At 36.4% G+C, this 19,621-nt stretch overlaps 1 protein-coding gene and 2 pseudogenes across 26 annotated transcripts in view; 1 reads left to right on the top strand and 2 right to left on the bottom strand.

Annotated features, from left to right (window-relative positions):
- ANK2 (ankyrin 2) overlaps window positions 1-19,621 on the top strand; it is a 710,377-nt gene that overhangs the window by 375,504 nt on the left and 315,252 nt on the right. The window lies entirely within an intron of this gene.
- Window positions 5,882-6,378, bottom strand: LOC309798622 (ubiquitin-conjugating enzyme E2 N-like; annotated as a pseudogene). Its single transcript has one exon. The product of its transcript is annotated as a ubiquitin-conjugating enzyme E2 N-like (transcript).
- LOC309797327 (thymosin beta-4-like) lies at window positions 6,731-7,449 on the bottom strand (annotated as a pseudogene). The gene has a single exon. The product of its transcript is annotated as a thymosin beta-4-like (transcript).

Genomic DNA, 19,621 nt, shown 5'->3' with positions numbered 1-19,621 from the left:
TGAATGCTGCAGAGTTCAAGTGCCAGTCTATCCAGGTGTTCAAGTGTCAGTCTTCTTGCTAGACTGGCCTTTGTAATGTTCAAATAAAGTAAGCATGAGGTATTCTCAAAATTAGAAGATTATTTCCTTAGAGGTACTGGGGGGCATGGGGTGTGAGATCACCTCAGAGAGTTGTATAGGGAGGTTGTTTAGGCAATAACAATGCCTTAGTCAACACTCAACCAAAATGTAAGTGTAAGAAATTACCATGAAGACTCTGATTGTTCTTTCTTTTTTCTTAAAAAAACCAGTTACTTCAAGAAAAATTTTTTTGCTGTCCTTCCTTTCTAGCTCCCAAAGTACATGTCTATTGTTTATTGGGTGCTGTAATTAAAAATATTAGAGTGTCCCTATTCAAACTCTGTTATACAATTTATGACAATTGAAATGTACTGTTCGTAGACCTGCCTATTTTCTCCACTGTGTCGATTCTTGGAGTTTTGCACGATACCTGGCAGTTTATTTATTTTTTTGCGGTACGCGGGCCTCTCACTGTTGTGGCCCCTTCCGTTGTGGAGCATAGGCTCCAGATGCGCAGGCTCAGCGGCCATGGCTCATGGGCCCAGCCGCTCTGTGGCATGTGGGATCTTCCTGGACCGGGGCACGAACCCGCATCCCCTGCATTGGCAGGCGGACTCTCAACCACGTCACCACCAGGGAAGCCCTATTTTTTAAATAATGAGTAAGTTAACTCATTGTTGATTGAGCATATACAACTTAGATCTCTACTAAATAATACTGAAGAATACTAGAATAGGTATATCTGGGTAATATGTCCAGGGCAACCTAGTATACCTGGATCATCTGTATAACTCAGGTGAAACTAGGACTCAGCCTGAATTATTTAAATAATTCCCCGAGTCCTCTGCAAAAGACTATAACGCAGAGGTAGAACAAAGCAAGGAGAATGGCATTCTTTCCTACATCCAGGTTTTCAAACACTCCACTTCCTTGTTTCCATGGCATTGGAATCTCCTGGGTACATTGCCAGGAGATTCTCCCTTAGGAATTGAAAAGAAGAAAGAAAAGAAGAGAAGATACAGAAACCCATTGCAGTGTTTTCTGAAAACAGCTTGGCTCTCCTGCTGGTCATCGACGGCTGCCAGGCTGTAGAAACACCTCATCTGATGGAGCCCAGGCCGCCTCTACTCAGCATGCTGGAAATTTGTGATTAATTTTGTTTGACAGCAGCAAAAAGTGTGCCCTACCTTGGATGTCAGCTGATTATTTCCAGTATGGTTGCTGCTGCAAATTCCATTAATGATTTGTAATATGTATTCAACTTGAAGAGAGGAGAAAAGTGCTTTTCTGAAAAAAGAAGAGTAAATTGGACGCAGTCTTATGGAAAATCTTAATCTACAGAGTGAACATGTGATGGCAGAGGAGTTGAGGAATAGATCAGTAATTTCAAAATTTTTTTATACAAAGGATTTTGTCTGTTTTGATAGTCTATCACCTAAGAATGTGTTGTGAAGAATTAAAATGTTTGATTAATGTGCTTTCCTTTTCTTCCCAGTGTTCAACTATGACAAATTTAAATGTTCAATTTGATGTGTATTTATTAAGTGCCTACTATTAAGTGTTCAAGGCCCCTAGTAAATATTTATTGAGTTGAATTGAGTATACTATTATAAATGCTTATGCCTAAGACCTAGTGCAACCCTTTGGAGAGCCTACTATCTAAGATGGTGATTCTCAACTGTGGTGCCATGAATCCCAGAAATTTAAAACAATTCTGATGCCTGGGTCTCACTACCCAGAAACTGTGATTTAATTAGTCTTAGGTGAGGCTTGTGGCCTCAGTTTCTGTCATATGTCTCCTCATATGCATAATGTGCCACTGGATTTGAGAAAGAACAACTGGTCTAAAGGAAGTGAAAAGGTAGATGGCCAAGTCCAAGTAGATGTTCAAAGGACAGTGTTTATATCATTTGTCTATTTGATAAGTATGAGAATTTGGAAGGAGGAAAAATTACATTCTATTGAGGCCATCAGGAAAAATTTCATGAAGGAGGTAATATTTCAATGGACTTTAAATGTGTAAAATTTTGACTGGCAGAGTTGGGTGTCCAGGAAGAGAGTCAAAGTCAAAGATGAGAAAGAATGGGGCCAGCTCTGTGAACACTGAGTAGCTAATGCATATTTTGAGAAAAGTAGTATGGGGTTGACTGCTATTATGAAAAGTACCATGGATTTGTAATTTTTGGCTAGCTAGTAAGAGTCCAGATACATTTATGAAATGGTGGGATATTTCAACAACTTTTTTTTCTCATGCTCTTAACATTACTCCTAAAACCACAAAGTTAAAAGTGCCTTATGTATGGTGCAGTAGGTATAGATTTAAAAATGTACTTTAGACAACAGTGTAAATTAACTATACTTCAATTAAAAATGGTTGTAAAAATGCACCTTGCTATTCACAGTGTGTGGTCCTCAGATCACCAGCATTCATATTATCTGTAGTTTGTTAGAAATATAGGATCTTGGGCCCCACCCCAGACCTAAGAATCAAAATCTGCATTTTAGAAAGATTTTTGTATATACACTAAAGTCTGAGAAATACTACTTTTGTATCTAAATTACTATTTCAACTATACAGTTATAATCAACTGAGGACAGTAGAGAAGTAAGCACATGTTTCAATAAATTAAATTATACTTGACTGTGAATGAGAACAATATATAATATTGATAGGCAATAATTGTGTCTTTTTATCAGATTTTAAAAATATCTATCACACCTTATTTTCCCATATGATAATTTCCTTAAGCATGATTAATACATTTAAATTCATGTGACTTTCAGAGGTATTCCTCTTCAGTTCCAATCCTCATGTCCTGAATGAAGATCTTTTTACTTTAGACCTTGATAATATTGTGTTTGCTTTTCAAATAGATGTCCTCAAAATCACCTCTGAAAACCCATTATAATCCACTATACTATACCACTGCCATCCTACTACATGTGGGTTTGGTGGCATATGGCAGATGGGAAAGAAAGACAGGGGCCTGTGAAACTTCATACATGGAAACCTGGATGCCAGAATAGACCTGATGTACATAGGGAGAGGGTCTAGCATAGATGCTTAAGCATTATTTACCTCTTTAATCTGAAGTTAACACATAACTGTAAATAGTGATTCAGAGAGATTTTGCTAAATGGCAGAATATTTTATGAATGGCTATTTTCCAACAGTGCCTCTGATTCAAGAAAAGGCTGTATATTCACAAATAATTATTAAGACATTCCTTTCTACTGAGATTCTGATTCAGTAACTTGGAAATGGCTCAGGAATCTGCATTGAAACAAATATTCCAGGAGATTCTTTTATTGGATCTAAGAATACTACATTTTGAAAAAACATTGCTGTAGGCATTATATTCTTAGGAATTGATAACTTTCTTCCAGTATCAGTATTAGCTAAAACCTAATTGTCAGGCTATTACCTAAGCTTAGTAAACTGTAGATTAATCCACTTGATCATGCAAGCTTTCTGAAGGAGATGATATTAGAAAATGATTTTTTTATTCACTGTAGAATTTCATATTCTAAGCATTGAAATGTACAATCCATTATAGTTGATTATTGATCATGTTGCATTTTTGTAGGAAATAGTTCAGTACATTTTTTTGTAAGAAATTTATAATTAGTATCTGACTTTACTGGGCTAGAAATTTTTTGTTGTTGTTGTTGTTGTTGTTGTTGTTTTCCATACATACTTACCATTGTAGATGGAAAGGAGGGAAGGAGAAAAAAGAAAAAAGAAAATAAGAAAATAGGAACGGATGTTCCTATCCATTTTGAGGTCATTCACTAGGCTGAGAAATATTAGATAACAGTTGTCCTGTTGACAATCTGCTGCATGGGTCAATGTCAGGTTTTATCTTAGAAAGTGGGGAGTTTGTATCATTTCTCCTCCATAATTTATCAGTGAACTTTTACAACTGTGACTAGTCAATGACTTTATTGCATTCCCATATAAAATGGAGCTAAGACCTTTTGTATTACAGAAGAAGATAGAAGAGATAAAATACTCAGGTTGACAAATTTGAAATACCTTTTTGACAGTAAGGGGGAACAATGTACTTGATTTACGTTACTTAAGACACGAAGAAACCTTTTATTTGAGATGTAGTATGATCAAAATTACCTTCATGTTCTGTATCACTTTATCTTTTTTTATGTTGAAAATGTAATTTTAATAGATAATGCTTCATCTTACATAGGAGCACAATAAAATACACCACATTCTGAAGAAACTCCAGAAGTTACAAGAATAAGAGTGGGGAAAATTCAGATGGGCTACAATATACATTACCTTAAACTGAAAGAGACAAAGGTTCCAACCCACAGGTTAACATTTACATACTTATGACTGACTGCATTTATGTCTTAAAAACAACAAGAATCAGGAATTAGATATGGAATGGTAGGAAAGAACAGTTTTGTGGGGGAGGAACTCTGTCAATGCAGAAAAAAGAGCTGATTATCAAATTAAAGAATAAAAGGAGCTCCCGTAGCTAATATTAGAGGGATGACAGTAAGAATCATTAACTGAAGATATGATGCCTTCTAAGGGAGAAACCTTTCTGATGACACTTATGCAAGCTGGCTGCTTGAGATTTGCTCAGCAGGTCTGTAAGAAAGACTCATAAATGCCTCAGCAAACCCCAAGTGATTATCAGATTGGTGTTTCCTAATAATACACACCAGTGTTCACACATGAAGTTTTGAGACAAGAAATAAGAGCAAGGTCATAATGCAAATGCCAGACACAAATGTGGCACATGTGAAAGTCCCACACAAAGCCAGTCACAAGTGTGCTGTGCTGTGACTCTATGATCGTCTAACTAATCAGACAATACAAACACATTTATTTCAAATTTCTAGGAGTTAAAAAATGTCACATACTGATGCTTTAGACATGCTCAGGGCCAGCTTATAAATACTCCATTCAGTGATATATCTTAATACAAATTTGCATCAGTGAAAAGAGACTGGCAAAATCTATCTCTCACCATTCAATTTGTCAGACGGTGAAGACCAAAATAGAATGTTCCATCAGTTTTAATTTTTAAATACGATTGTCACGTTGGGAAAAATGAAATAAACACAGTAAAATAAACTGTACAGAGGCAAAGTAGAATAACAAAAAATATTTTACTAAAATATAAGTTTTACAGAAGTTTCCAGACAAGCCATACAAAGTGGTCACAAGCTTTTAATTGAAGGGAGGATTCTACACTTGACAGCAAAGTCACAGTGTTATTAGTGAGGGCTGTGATGTTTGTGTAATGTTCCCATTTTGGTTCAAACAATCAAGCTTGTCCATCTACAGTGTCTAAATAAAGTTAGACTTGGCTAGAGAGCATATTCTAAAGAACTGGTTACCTGCTTTTAACCAATGCAATTAGATCACCATAAAAAGGGGGTAAGGAGCCCAAAAAATTAAAGTAAAACTACCTTCCCCCCCACCACTAAAAAAAAAATAATAAAATAAAGAAAAACACCCACACCCCTGCAGCTAACCCTGACAACTACCTTCATTCCTAGTGCTTTATACTTAAACCCTGATGGGGGAAATGAATAAAAGCAGAGAAGGGCCACTGCTTTTAAACATTTTGCACCAATCCAGATGATATTTCTAGCCTCTGCTCATGCTTTACAACAGTGAATCAGGACAAGACATAGATTTGCTACTGTGCATTTAATCACCAAAGGACTGAAGATGTCTGGGCTTTTATTCTGTAATGTTTCTAAGACTGTGTCCATTAAATGCAAACAAAAAAGGAAGAAGCCTTGGCAGAACAGGAGAAGTGATGTACACTTGATGATTGGATAGATTTAAATATTATTCGTGGCATATAGCCTAGTCCATGATCTAGCTGTTTCTATGGCTTGGGCTTCGTTGGTCTTCCACTGCTCCACTACATCATTTGCTGATGGGTCATCTGGGTTGGGAGCACTTAACAAAGCCTGGATCGACAGCAGGACTGCGCAGATCTGCAGTGCTGGGGACCACTTATCCTTCAAAATATCTAAACATATTCTTCCCAACTTGTCTACATTAGGATGATACATTTTGGTCATGAAACATACTTTAGGGGCTGCCATTGGGTATTCTTCTGGAAGGAAAAGTTCAAGTATAAAAGTCCCTCCCTCAAAGGGGGGAATACCTGAGGGCCAGCAATGACCACATGAAAATAACGGGCGTTGCTCTCATCTGGTTCTGCTTTAATGCCGGAACTGGTCCTGCCAGCAAACACTGGGTTTCCTTGATAATCCTGCGGGGCAGCCCGGCCATCTTGTCGGATCCCGAGTTCGGCCTCTGGTCTGGTCTCCGGCCTACTTTATCTCTTGTTCCTAATTTTATTCTGCATCAAACAACAACAACAAGTGTCTGTAACATTTTAAACTTTGTTATATTCAAAGCCAGTTTATCTTCAATCAGTCATGCAGGGTTATGTCAAGGGAGGATGTCAAATCTCATTCTCTGAATGTCTTTAAAAAGAAAATACATTTCAGGAATATTCACAAACTCTTGGATTAGCAAACTCAAACAAATATAGAACATATTTAAAGCTGATGAATGTAAAGCGTCCCTCATATGTTGCTGGAGCTTTCTTGAAAACAAAAAAAGTCATAGTTGTAGTAAAAAATAAGTTGTATTAAAAGTCATAAAATCTTTTTTTTTCAGGTTTTAAAACTTTTTATTTGCATATTAAAAAAATTATGCATTCCAATAATTAAAATCATTTGAACAACAACAACAACAAAAAATGGCACTCTGATTAAACTGAATTTTACAGCCTGCAGGACACTTTGGACCAGCTTGCTCTTTACTCTAGATTTCACTGTCGTCCCACCCAGCCTCCTCCTTCACCAACATGCAAGTTCTTTTCCTTCCCTGCCAGCCAGACAGGCAGATGGGAGGCAGGTGCGGCCTTCGTTGTCAGTAGTTCTCCATTCTTTGATGTGAAAAGAGGGAGCACAGTCATTTAAACTTTATCCAACCTCTTTGCATATTACAAAGTTAAACAGCTAAAAGAAGTAAAATAAGAAGGCAATGCTCATGGAATGTACAGTGCATATTGGCGGCACACGCCTCATTACGACTTGCCTGCTTGCTTCTCCTGTTCAATAGCTGCGACTTTCTTGTGAAGGCAGTGAATTTTTCTCTTTCGTTTCTGTTTTCTTCAGTTTCGACATCGAATTTCTCAATCTCAGCCATATCGGGTTTGTCAGACATGGCTGCAGAGGAAGCTGCGCAGTGGTCGCCGCCGAGTGCCCAAAAGTCATAAAATCTTAATGCTCCTTCAGCTAGTAATTCCCTCTCTAGGATTGTCTAAGAAAATAATCAGAAACTTGAACAACCATTTCTGTAAATGGATGATCATTGCAGCATTCTTTATCAATAACAAAGTAAGCTTGACTGTTGAACTGTAGAAACAAGGGTAAACATATTTTGGTGTATCCATATGAGAGAAAAGTGCAGCCATTTAAATTAATACTTTTCAAGAATATTTAATAGGAAGATTCTCATCATATAATCAAGCTTCGCTCATATAATGTTAAGAGAAAAAAAGCAGGATATAATAAAATTAATTCTGAAAACGATAGAAACATACATGTAAAAAATTGAATGGAAACACATCAAAATGTAGTAACGGCCATATCTAGAGTATTGAATTGTAGGTGATTTTAATTTTTTCTTGATAATTTTCTGTATAATTCAAAATCTTTTCAATGAGCTTATGTGACTTTTATAATTAGGAAACAATTTTAAGGAAATACAACAAAAAAATCTGATATGGTGTTAAGGGTGGTTCTGTTTAAGAACAGGCATATGGGAGAAATGAACCTTTAATGTCCCTTCAATTCTAAGGACCATCTGTGCAGTCCTATTAACCAGTAACAACTGAAAGAAGTTAGATGCAATTAGTAAAGGTAGAAAGAAACAGTGCCTTTGTGAGTTCTATCTGTATCCCTGTGCATATCTCCAGCCTTAAACTAATGGAGCTACTTATTGAGTTCAAGCTGTCCCCAAGGAGGGCTGCTTTCTACTTTGCTTCTATGCAAGTGTTGTTCACTTTTTACAACTGGCTACTGAACCAAAGCCAGCATCTGGCCATCCATGCTATTACGGAGAACAATAGTCCAAGTCCAAGCTCCTCAAGAGGGACCCTGCTCCCCTGTATTGAATATGCCTGCATAAGAAGCAGACACCACCGAGGCCTGGTCTATCTGATTCTGCTCATGCAATACATACAGAAAATATGAAGACAGAAGACATGAGGGCCACATCTTATTGAGTGGCCTTGGGAAACTCAATTTAACTCCAGTTTACTTATCTTTAAAATTAGAATCATATTGGCTTTATCTATCTCCTGTAAAGCATGTAAGAAAGAAGTTTGTAAACTACAGTGAGTTGTTAGATGATTATGTTCATATTTTTCTCATGATTTCTTTTCCTTTTCAAGTATATAATGATGCTAAAGAGACAGTAAAATAGCATCAGTCCTCCTGCCTTGCCCAGGACTTCATGCAGCTTTGTAATGTGATCTCAAAATGGAGTGCATCTGGATGGCCTGATGCTATTTATTAGCACCACTTGAAGTGAACCCATATGCCAGTGGCATATTGAGCTGACAAGCTGTGACGTCACTGGCAGGAGCAGCAATTCCAGAAGGCAGAGTTGCTGAGGATTTTTTATGACATTATTCTCTCAGCATGTTGGATGCTGCTGGTCAGTAGTGGCAGTGGTGTCTGGGGAAATAAGGTCAAGTGAAGCACTATGTTACTAATGATTTAGTGGTTACAGCTTGTCCGAGGCATAGGCTGGACCCAGATGAATTATGATTTTTTTTTCTAAAATTAAGCTTAAACCTCATAGAGTTATCAGCACTGATTTCTTTTGTCTTTCAAAAGTTTATTAATTTTGTGGTAGATAGACATTTTCCTCTTTCTTGTCAGAATAGAAAAATACCCAGGTATGAGCCTTTCCTGCTATGGTTTCTTTAGCTGTTTTATTACTAAATTTATAGAGCAGTATTCCTATCTTTCTGAGAAAGGAGGAATACTATTGATGTTTGTTATAGAACAGTATACTGTTCTGATTCTCTTTCTACCTTATTGATTAAACCTTCCCTGATGCTCTCCATGAGATCATTCTATGGTTTTTTTTCTAAAGCCTGGTATGCAAAGAGCTGATCAGGCACCATATTTTTTGAGAGCCTTAAAAGCCAAGCTACGTTGTCCTTTAGGCAGTGGAGTTTTGATCAAGAGAGGAAAGGATGGCCATATTTGTATTATAGAAAAGTCACTTTGGCAGCTGTCTAGTCAGGGAGACATATAAGAATGCTATTATCATCCAGGGGATAGATGGGGATTTCTTCAGTGGGCACATTGGTAGTCAGGGATGGGAAGAAGAATTCAAGAAATATTAAGGAGGTGAGATCAACAGGTATAGACTGGGTGTAAACAGGTTTCTAGACTGGGTGTCTAGGGTGACACATCAAGAGGTAGCTACCAATGTTCTCTGTCTAGTTACAACCTAGTAGAGAAAAGAAATGTAAAAACATGTAAGTGCAATTATTGAACAATTCACATGTGCTAGGCATTATACAAAACATTCTATGTGCCTCATCTTATTGATTCTTCTTATCAGTACTATGGTATACCATTGTTATTGCCATTTTAAAGATGAAGAAACTGAGGTTAAGAAAAACTGGGCAAAACACTCAAGGTCAATTGACTGGTAAGTAGTGGACCAAAATTTGGAGCCTCCTAGGTAGGCTGATTGTCAAACCTCTACTGCACAGTACCTAGCAATGTTTACCCATAAGTATTCTAAACAAAGTTCAAAAAGGAACATTGAAGCACTTAGAAGAAATAACTGCCAGAGTGTATTTTAGGGTTAGCCATTCATATAAAAATAATGCAAAATAGTAAGCTGCTTTCTTCTCAAACTCATAGTTTAATATACAAGTAAAATTGCTCATTCCCAAATTAGAGAATCTTAGAGGAGAGTTTCAAAGATGGAAAGTCACAGAATATTTCATATAACCCATTTATTTTCTAAAAATTAGAAATTAAAACCTAGAGAAGGCTCATTTCCTCCTAAAATTCTCATAGTAAAACAGGTGGAACCTACACAAGAACTAAAGCAAAAAATATTCAAACGTAATCAAAGATGATAACAGAAAGCAATTTTAACCATTCATTTAAGAGAGGAGAGCCAGTTGTCACCCTGACATTCTTTTTTTTTTTTTTTTTTTTTCGGTATGCGGGCCTCTCACTGTTGTGGCCTCTCCCGTTGCAGAGCACAGGCTCTGGATGCACAGTCTCAGCGGCCATGGCTCATGGGCCCAGCTGCTCTGTGACATGTGGGATATTCCCGGACCGGGACACGAACCCATGTCCCCTGCATCGGCAGGCGGACTCCCAACCACTGCGCCACCAGGGAAGCCCAACCCTGACATTCTTAATGTCTTGCTTCTGGCAGCTGCAGTTCTAGCTAATCTGGCTGTGGTCCTTTGTGACCTCAGAGCATGATGGACTTGACACATGGTTAGCTAGGCTTTAAGATGATCTCCAGAGCAAAACAGTTGCTATTGCTCTCCTGAGGAAGAGATTTGTGTGTGGTTTATTAAGGTAGAATTGGTTTTATTGTTAGAGCAGTCTGTCATTTCACAGTCAACCCCTAATGGTTATGTTTTCCATTGTTATTCTTTATCAGTAGAAGACTTTAAAAATCAGTATAAAGTATAAAAGCCCTGGAAAGCCTTTTAAATTGTTTGATGGAAAAACAGTTTTGCTTACTAAGTGCACATTTTGGAAGGCCTCCTTCCCATATCGTTTTGAGAAAATATACCCAAAATAATGGATATAGACTCTACTATCTATAAACCTTAGGTTCTAATCAAATTGAAAGGTCACTTTCTAAATTGAGCCATGACCAATTTATTTTTTTATTTATTTTTATTATTTTATTTTTAATTTTCTTAAAATGGAAGTATATTTGATTTACAATGTTGCAGGTGTACAGCAAAGTGATTCAGTTATATATATATATATATATGTATATATATATATATATATATATATATATATATATATATTTGTCTTTCTCTGTCTGACTTAATGCACATAGTATGATAATCTCTTGGCCCATCCTTGTTACTTCAAATGGCATTAGTTCATTCCTTTTTATGGCTAATATTCCACTGTGTATATATATACCACATCTTCTTTATCCATTTATCTGTTGGTGGATATTTAGGTTGCTTCCATGTCTTGACGATTGTAAATAGCGCTGATATGAACATTAGGGTGCATGTATCTTTTCGAATTAGAGTTTTCATCTCTTCTGGATATATGCTCAGAAGTGGTATTGCTAGATCATATGATAACTCTGTTTTTAGCTTTTAAAGGAACCTTCAAGCCATGACCAATTTTTAGGCGATTACAGTTGTGAGTGACTAAGCTACACAGGAAAACCAACTTCATGACTATACTCTTAAACAGGTTAAAATGTTCAAGCCTGGAATTAGCATATGTATATGAAAGGCCATTAGAAACTGTTCAAATGGAAGGCAAGAAATCCTGCTACTTGGAAATAAATCCGTTACATCTGTAGCTGGCTTCACCTGCTTACTAGTTTTCCTGTTTGTGCCCTGTCACCTGTTGGTTAGTGGGCAAGTAACCCACTGATTTTGTATTCTTTTTTACACCTTTGTATTTGGAATCCATCTCCCTAGGACAGAAAGACAAAGGGAGATGTGGGAGAAAGTGAGACCAGGGATGCTGTAGGTAGGAAATAGCAGGCATGGGGAGGGAGAGGATGGCAGAGAAAAAAGACACAGGAAGGCCCATTAGGGACAGTGTGGTAACCTCTGCATTGATCCACTATCAACACATTGACAGTATAAACAAAATTGTATGGGAAAATTTAAATCTATAAAATACATGAACAAACTGTTTTCAAGCACTTCAAAGGTATTACTTACAGAATATATATTATTATTATCAGAATCCAGAAATCTATTATCTTGTGTATTTTAAAGAAGTTGAATTTCTTTTTAAAAATACTATAATATAGAGTTTTCACCAACTCAGACTGTCTTTTAATTAGGCCTGTTAATATTTTTACTGTGTATATCTAGTTCCACTTACCACTTTAGATTTTTTTTTTTCTTTTTTGCAGTACGCGGGTCTCTCACTGTTGTGGCCTCTCCCATTGTGGAGCACAGGCTCCGGACGTGCAGGCTCAGTGGCCATGGCTCACGGGCCCAGCCGCTCTGCGGCACGTGGGATCTTCCCGGACTGGGGCACGAACCCGTGTCCCTTGCATCGGCAGGCAAACTCTCAACCACTGCACCACCAGGGAAGACCACCACTTTAGATTTTTAAGCTCAGTGTGAACTGGTATCAGCGGGAAACTCCTACGTATGATGATTGCTTTTAAGTTTAAAAGGAGTATATTTCTAAATAGTCATTAGTTCCTTTAAGGAACATGATTCCACTCCAGGATAACAGTCTTTGATGCCCTGCTACAATGACTGGACATTTTTTTTCCAAATTAATAAAGCTGGCTTCCATTTAATTGAGTTAATCACTAATTCAACTATCTCTATCCTAGCAGCATTACATTAAGGACCATTTAGTAATAAAGTAATAAGAAGCTGAATATTTAATAGAAAGAAAGATCTATTTTTTAATGTAAAAATTTTATTCTCATTGACAATTCTTGGGGAAGTTTTTGCTGTCATGGCAACTATTCTTAGCAGAATCTTGCTCTTCTGCTTTACAGTCAAGGTGTTTTGATGGTTGACTAGATTATTTAAATCACTAGTGGAGAACACATAATAGCTGTTGGTTTAGACTTCAGATGGTTTTACATGATAAATGATAAGTGCTTTTAATGATGATGAAAAATTATTTATTAATAACAAGCAAAACTGGCCAATCATCTGTCAAGTCTCAGATTAGATGCTATTTCTTTAAGGAAATCTTTTCTACTTAAGTAAACTCAATCATTACATTCTACGCTTTTCCATGTTACACCCTGTAAAATAACTTGATCCTACTTATATTCCCAGCAGTTAGTAAGTGGCTGCACCTTCTAAGTACATGATAAATATTTGCTGAATAAATAATACATGAAAATCTGTAATGTACAGAAATTTTACATTTTGTACTAACTTGGTTTTGGATTTGCATGATCTACATTTTGCATTTAAATATGCAGCAAATGTGTACAATAATTCAGCTTCATTTGGTACAAGAATACATTACTTCTTATTTCTGCAGGATTACATTTATATTCAGATTTTTTAATGGCTATACATTTTATTTATTTAATAATTAATTTTATACTATTATTAATGATGAAATGCCATGATTATTAAAACTTAATGAAACATGTTTAGTTTTAGTGCACAATTTACCCTTTCATTTTATCCATTGGACTGTTTACAAAACCAATTCAGCTTCAGTATTTGAAATACAATGAGTGGATTCCTCTGTTGTGGATAATTGCTTCAGTTGAGAATATTATACAAGAGAGGAGAGAAAAAGTGGTTTAAATATTCTGACTCAATATACTTTGCATCTTATGACTATTACCAGACAGAATGCCTTGGTAATTTATTCCTAGCTCTCTCTTTAAATTTTTTATATTTAGAGTTCATTGTTATGTTTCTTAAAATATCATATAAATTCTGCTATAAATTTTGAGCCATCTTTGTGAAAGTGGTCCTGCTTAAAACTACAAGATCTGTCTGAGTCTCAAAGATGGAAACATGTCTGGGCAGCTTGGGCACAAGTAGTGTGAGTTACTCTCTGATACATGCCCTCAGCTCCATTGGACAGGACAGTGCATTTCTCTATAATTTCCTAGTTAGTTCTGCAGTTAGATTACACAAGTGACTTGCATCTTGTCCTCAACTCCATCTTCTTTCAGAAGCACAAATCAGTTCCATCACTGATGGGTATAAGGAGTGGGAAAGGGGGGTTACAATGTTTTCTTCCCACCATGTAATCTATAAGGCCCTCTGAGCGAAACAAAATCATGTGGGCATTGAACTTCAAAACCATAACATATATGTATTGATTTATAGTGACAGTGTTGCTTAGGAAATAAGAAATCTCAGTCTCATTAAAGAAACTAGCCAATAGCAAGTATGTAAAATATTTATATATCTGGTATAAATAAGCAAGTCATTCAGGTTACTTTTTTCTGAAAATGTATCTCTAATGGATATTACTCAGCCATAAAAAGAAACGAAATTGAGTTATTTGTAGCCAGGTGGATGGATCTAGAGACTGTCATACAGAGTGAAGTAAGTCAGAAAGAGAAAAACAAATACCATATACTAACACATATGGAATCTAAACAAACAAAGAAACAGAAAAACCCCACAATGGTTCTGAAGAACCTAGGGGCAGGACAGGAATAAAGATGCAGACATAGAGAATGGACTTGAGGACATGGGGAGTGGGAATGGGAAGCTGGGATGAAGTGAGAGAGTGGCATGGACATATATACACTACCAAATATAAAATAGCCAGTGGGAAGCAGCCACATAGCACAGGGGGATCAGCTTGGTGCTTTGTGAACACCTAGAGGGGTGGGGTAGGGAGGGTGGGAGGGAGATGCAAGAGGGAGGAGATATGGGGATATATGTATATGTATAACTGATTCACTTTGTTATACGGCAGAAACTAACACCATTGTAAAGCAATTATACACAATACAGATGTTAAAAAAAGATATTTAGATTTTATGCTAAATTTAGGTGATACAAGAGTTATGGTTGATGGTCACTATAACATACAAGCCTGAAATTTCATGTCTTAGCACAAAAGAAGCTTAGTTTTTGTTCACATAAAGTCTAGTGTGATGATGGTGTTTTGTGGGTTGAGGTTCTTATATATTCTGCACACAATTGTCAGGGACTTGGGTTTATACAGGTCTGTTTAGAGACTCAGGTTGATTAAAAACTCTGCTTCTTGTAACATTGGGCTTCTGAGGTGTCTCTCGGGGTTGACCAACTGAGGAAATGAAATGTGGAGAATTGTGGACTTTTATCTGAGAGGGGTGTGTATTTCTTCTACTTGGGTTCCATAATCTGTCTTACAGTCTAACCAAATGCAAAAGGAGTGGGAAGATGAGGTTAACAGTGGGTGGCCATTTTCCAAAAACAACACTTCTCTGTGAAAGGACAGCATGAATTTTTGGTAAATAGCTTGCTTCCTCTGCTATGGTAAGAGAGTGATTATTATTGCTGTATTCAAGCAACAACTGAAAATTGTCTTTGGAGAAATGGTATTAAAAATAAGGCTATTTTTAAAAATGAAAACTAAACATTATCAATCCATAATTGAATATATTTAGGACTGTTGTTTTAGAACTAGAGGATTGTTGTGTCATCAAGTAGAATCCCGTGTGGATGATTATGGAGATATTCTTAGATTTTGGATGTTCAAAATAGTTATTTACTTTTTTCCCTCAGGTGATTATTTTTAAGTAATGGGATAAAAAGCCCTCTTTCTGTAGTTGCTTACATAAAATTGCTAAGCAAGATGCTAGTTTTATTTAGAAGATATATACAACACATCCTTTTGTATTATAATGATTTTGACATATAATCATTCTGTGCTGCTAAAATAAAGTTCTGTGATTAAGAATAACTGTGTCTTTATAGTACTTTACAAAGTATTTCTAAATCCTTATGCCACTTGAGCTCATCAATGAGACTTTGAGAAAGATAGAAAAGATATTATTAGCCCCCTTTTGGACAAGAAATATAGACTGAGCAATTATACTCCAATAAAGATGTTAAAAAAAAAAAGAAATATAGACTCACAGTGTTTAAATAACCAGCTTAAAATACTTTGGATTGTAAGGATTAGATGAGCAAGAACTGTAATCTTGTAATGCTCTTTTCATTACCTACATGACTGAATCTATCTGGACACTGGAAAGGACCATTAGTTTGAATTTTGCAGTTTGTACAATCTATAAAAATGACCACTGATGCAGGTGATGTGAGAATCTCAAGGTGACTGAAATAACAGATCAGCATTGTTGGTTTATTCATTTTGCTGGTGTAGGCATATCTTGTGTATTAGCTTTTAAATATTCATAGAGTAGAATTCCAGGAGTGGACAGATCTTAAGGCTTTTTCTTTTAATTCACAAGGGCCATCGAAGCTGTAGCTCCAGTGTATTTCTAAATGAACCCATAACTCTTCTATATTTTTCAAAAATGATTTTATTTAGTATAAATAACTTTTAAACTTTTTATTCACTGATACATTATTGAGTTTTTATTGCCTAAAATTGTTCAGTACAGATATAAAAGACAAAGTTGCTTTTCTCAAGAAGATCACAGTCTCACGAGGGTTAGAGAGTAAGCAGAGACTTCTCAATCTGGTAAAGTTGATGAAAGAAGAATATTCAGGGAGGCTTATAAGCCCTTAGAGTAGAGGCTACCTCAGTGTTGGGTGGGATGGAGTGATTGCTGTAGAAGGTATCCCAGAGGAGGTGATGTTTGAATTGATTCTGGAAGGATGAGTGCGAGTTCAAAACAGACATGTGGTACTTCTATTTTTTTAAATAAATAAATTTATTTATTTATTTATTATTTATTTATTTATTTTTGGCTTCATTGGGCCTTCGTTGCTGCATGCGGGCTTTCTCTAGTTGCAGCAAGCAGGGAACACTCTTCGTTGTGGTGTGGAGGCTTGCAGCAGCTTCTCTTGTTGCGGAGCACGGGCTCTAGGTGCACGGGCTTCAGTAGTTGCAGCATGAGGGCTCAGTAGTCATGACTCGCGGGCTCTAGAGCGCAGACTCAGCAGTTGTGGTGCATGGGCTTAGTTGCTCCGGGGCATGTGGTATCTTCCCCGACCAGGGCTTGAACCCGTGTCCCCTGCATTGGCAGGCGAATTCTTAAGCACTACACCACCAGGGAAGCCTGACACATAGTATTTTTTAAGATGTAAAATACAAAGTTCAGTTACATTATCAATATTTGACTTAAAATTCTGAAATAATATGAAAATATAATATGCACATCTGGGCTTCAGAAAAGTAATTTAAAGGATAGCTCAGTAGAGAGTCATAAACATTGGGAAATAAAACCAATTAAAAAATAAGATATTATAGTAGGCATGAATTATGGTTAGATTTGTAATTAACTTGAACTTATTCTATCCTGTCATGTATTGTGACCTATGTGTATTTCTCGATTTGTAGTTTATCCTTCCCTTTACTCGTCTCTGTTCTACCCGTGGCTAATCGCGCATTGAATCATTTCCTGCACCTGCTCTGATGTACTTATGATGTGTATTTGTTTCCATGTGGGTTACTCATGCCCAACTTTATTGTGTCAGTCTTTGTCCTCCATAGGTTTCTGTGGCACTTTTGCTTCTGCAGGCTTTTTGTTTTCATTAGTCCCAGTGGTAATATTTATTGCCTACCTAGAAGTCACCAATGGATGTAAATTGTGACTTTACATATTAAAGTCCTTTGGCAGATCAAAGAAAGTTCATCATAGAGAAAATAGACCTAGAACACAAGTTTGTGAAAGTGTTGAACTACCTGAAGGCCCTGTTAGCAGAAAGGCTGGCTGTGGGAACATGGTGGGGAAGCCCACCAGCACAGGCTTAGGTGGCAGCCTAAGGCGTTTAGAGGAGGGAGAAACGTTCAGTCACTAGGCTTTATAAAACCTGGATCTATTTTTCTTTAAGAGAAATTGTTTCTCATCTTCTGGAACAGTTTATTGGAAGCTCTGCATGAATATAGACAGGAGAGGGAAAAATGGAAAGAACAGAGGACCTAGCAAGATTGCTTTTAGCTTCGAGTCCCTGTAAAATCCAAGTCAGTTTACTTACAGGTTTTTCCTTTTGTGTGACCCAAAAGTTGGTCCAAAGCATATATTTATTGATCATTGGTCAGAAGATTATAGTAGAACTAAGGTACTATATTATAGTTAATATAAACATAAAAACTACCTCAGAACTCATTTAAGAACCAGAGTACTCTCTTAGTATAGACCTTGAAACACCAAGAGAATGGTCAGAGATAAGGTCAGAGGTCACGAAAGTGCCACTGTGTGTGGCAGGTATATGTTGGGATACAGAAATACAGAAGTGACAGCCCTTAGCTTCACGAAGCTTATATTCAAATACGCAGAGATGTGTAAGCAAATAAATTACAATGCAATGTGTTAGGTGCCATTATAAAGAAAGGAACAAAATGCAGTAGATAGCATAACTAACTGCACTGTGCAGGGTGGGGGCAATGATGGTGAAATGGAGTTTGAAGGATGAATAGGAGTTTTCCAGGAAGGGAAAGGAGGAGCACATGGCAAAGCCAAGGCATATTTTTAGGTCTGGAAAAATGTTTAATGAGATTAAGAAAAAAACAAAACAAAAACCAAAGATGTATATTGGAAAGTAATGGGAGATGAGGCTGGAAAATAGAATGGAACCAAATAGTAAAGGTCCCAAGTTACAAAAATATTTCAGACATTACAGTAAAGTATTCTAGACTGTTTTTCCTTCTTAATTTGAGTTATTTTATTCTATGGAAGTTTAAAATGTATATCCATTATATTAAACTCATTGTTTTTCTCTTTTTTTTTGGCACTCCTTAAAAGCAGGGAAAATTGTTAACAATCAATTAATAATATCAAATAGAGATGATTTATTCATTTCCTCAGTGCAGGAAAACAAGGAGAATTTCCAAGGCTACTTTAACTTTTAGTTTTTGGGAAAAAAAAATCAAGATCTCAAAGTTATATATATATTATTTAATGATTATTTAACTTCTAAAAATGATGGATTTCCTCACAGAAATTGACTCTTTGCAAGTTCTAGAGATATAAATATGGTAATGTATTTTTTTGGGGGGGTTAAACATTTTTTATTGTGATAAAATATATATGACAAAAAATATGTCATTTTAATCATTTTCATTGTACAATTCAGTGTATTAATTACATTCACACTGTTGTGCAACCATCACTGCTCTGTGTTTCCAAATCTTTTCCATCACCCCAAAAAGAAACTATAAACATAAGACAATATCTCCCATCCACCTCTTCTCCCAGCCACTGGGAACCTCTACTCCACTTTCTGTCTCTCTGAACTTGCCTATCTAGATATTTCATATAAATAGAATCATACAATATTTGTCTTTTTGTCACTGCCTTATTTTACATAACATATTTTCAAGTTCATCCATGTTGTAGCATACATCACCAATGTATTCCTTTTCATGGGTGAATAATATCCCATTGTATGTATAGACCACATTTTGTTTATCCATTCATTTGTTGATAGACACTGAGTTGTTTCTACATTTTGGCTACTGGGAATAATGGTACAATGAACACGGGAGTCAAGGTGACTTTTTTTTTTCTTTTTGTGGACATATGTTTTTATTTCTCTAGAAGTGAATCACTGGGTCATAGGGAAGGTGTACATGTACCTTTTTTTTAGATCTTTATTGAATTATAATTGCTTCATAATACTGTGTTAGTTTCTGTTACACAACAAAGCAAATCAGGCATATG

Source organism: Mesoplodon mirus, assembly GCF_964341445.2.
Source record: "Mesoplodon mirus genome assembly, chromosome: 2".
In the NCBI taxonomy this organism is placed as follows: Eukaryota; Metazoa; Chordata; class Mammalia; order Artiodactyla; family Ziphiidae; genus Mesoplodon; species Mesoplodon mirus.
This window is presented reverse-complemented; position numbering and strand designations above follow the sequence as displayed.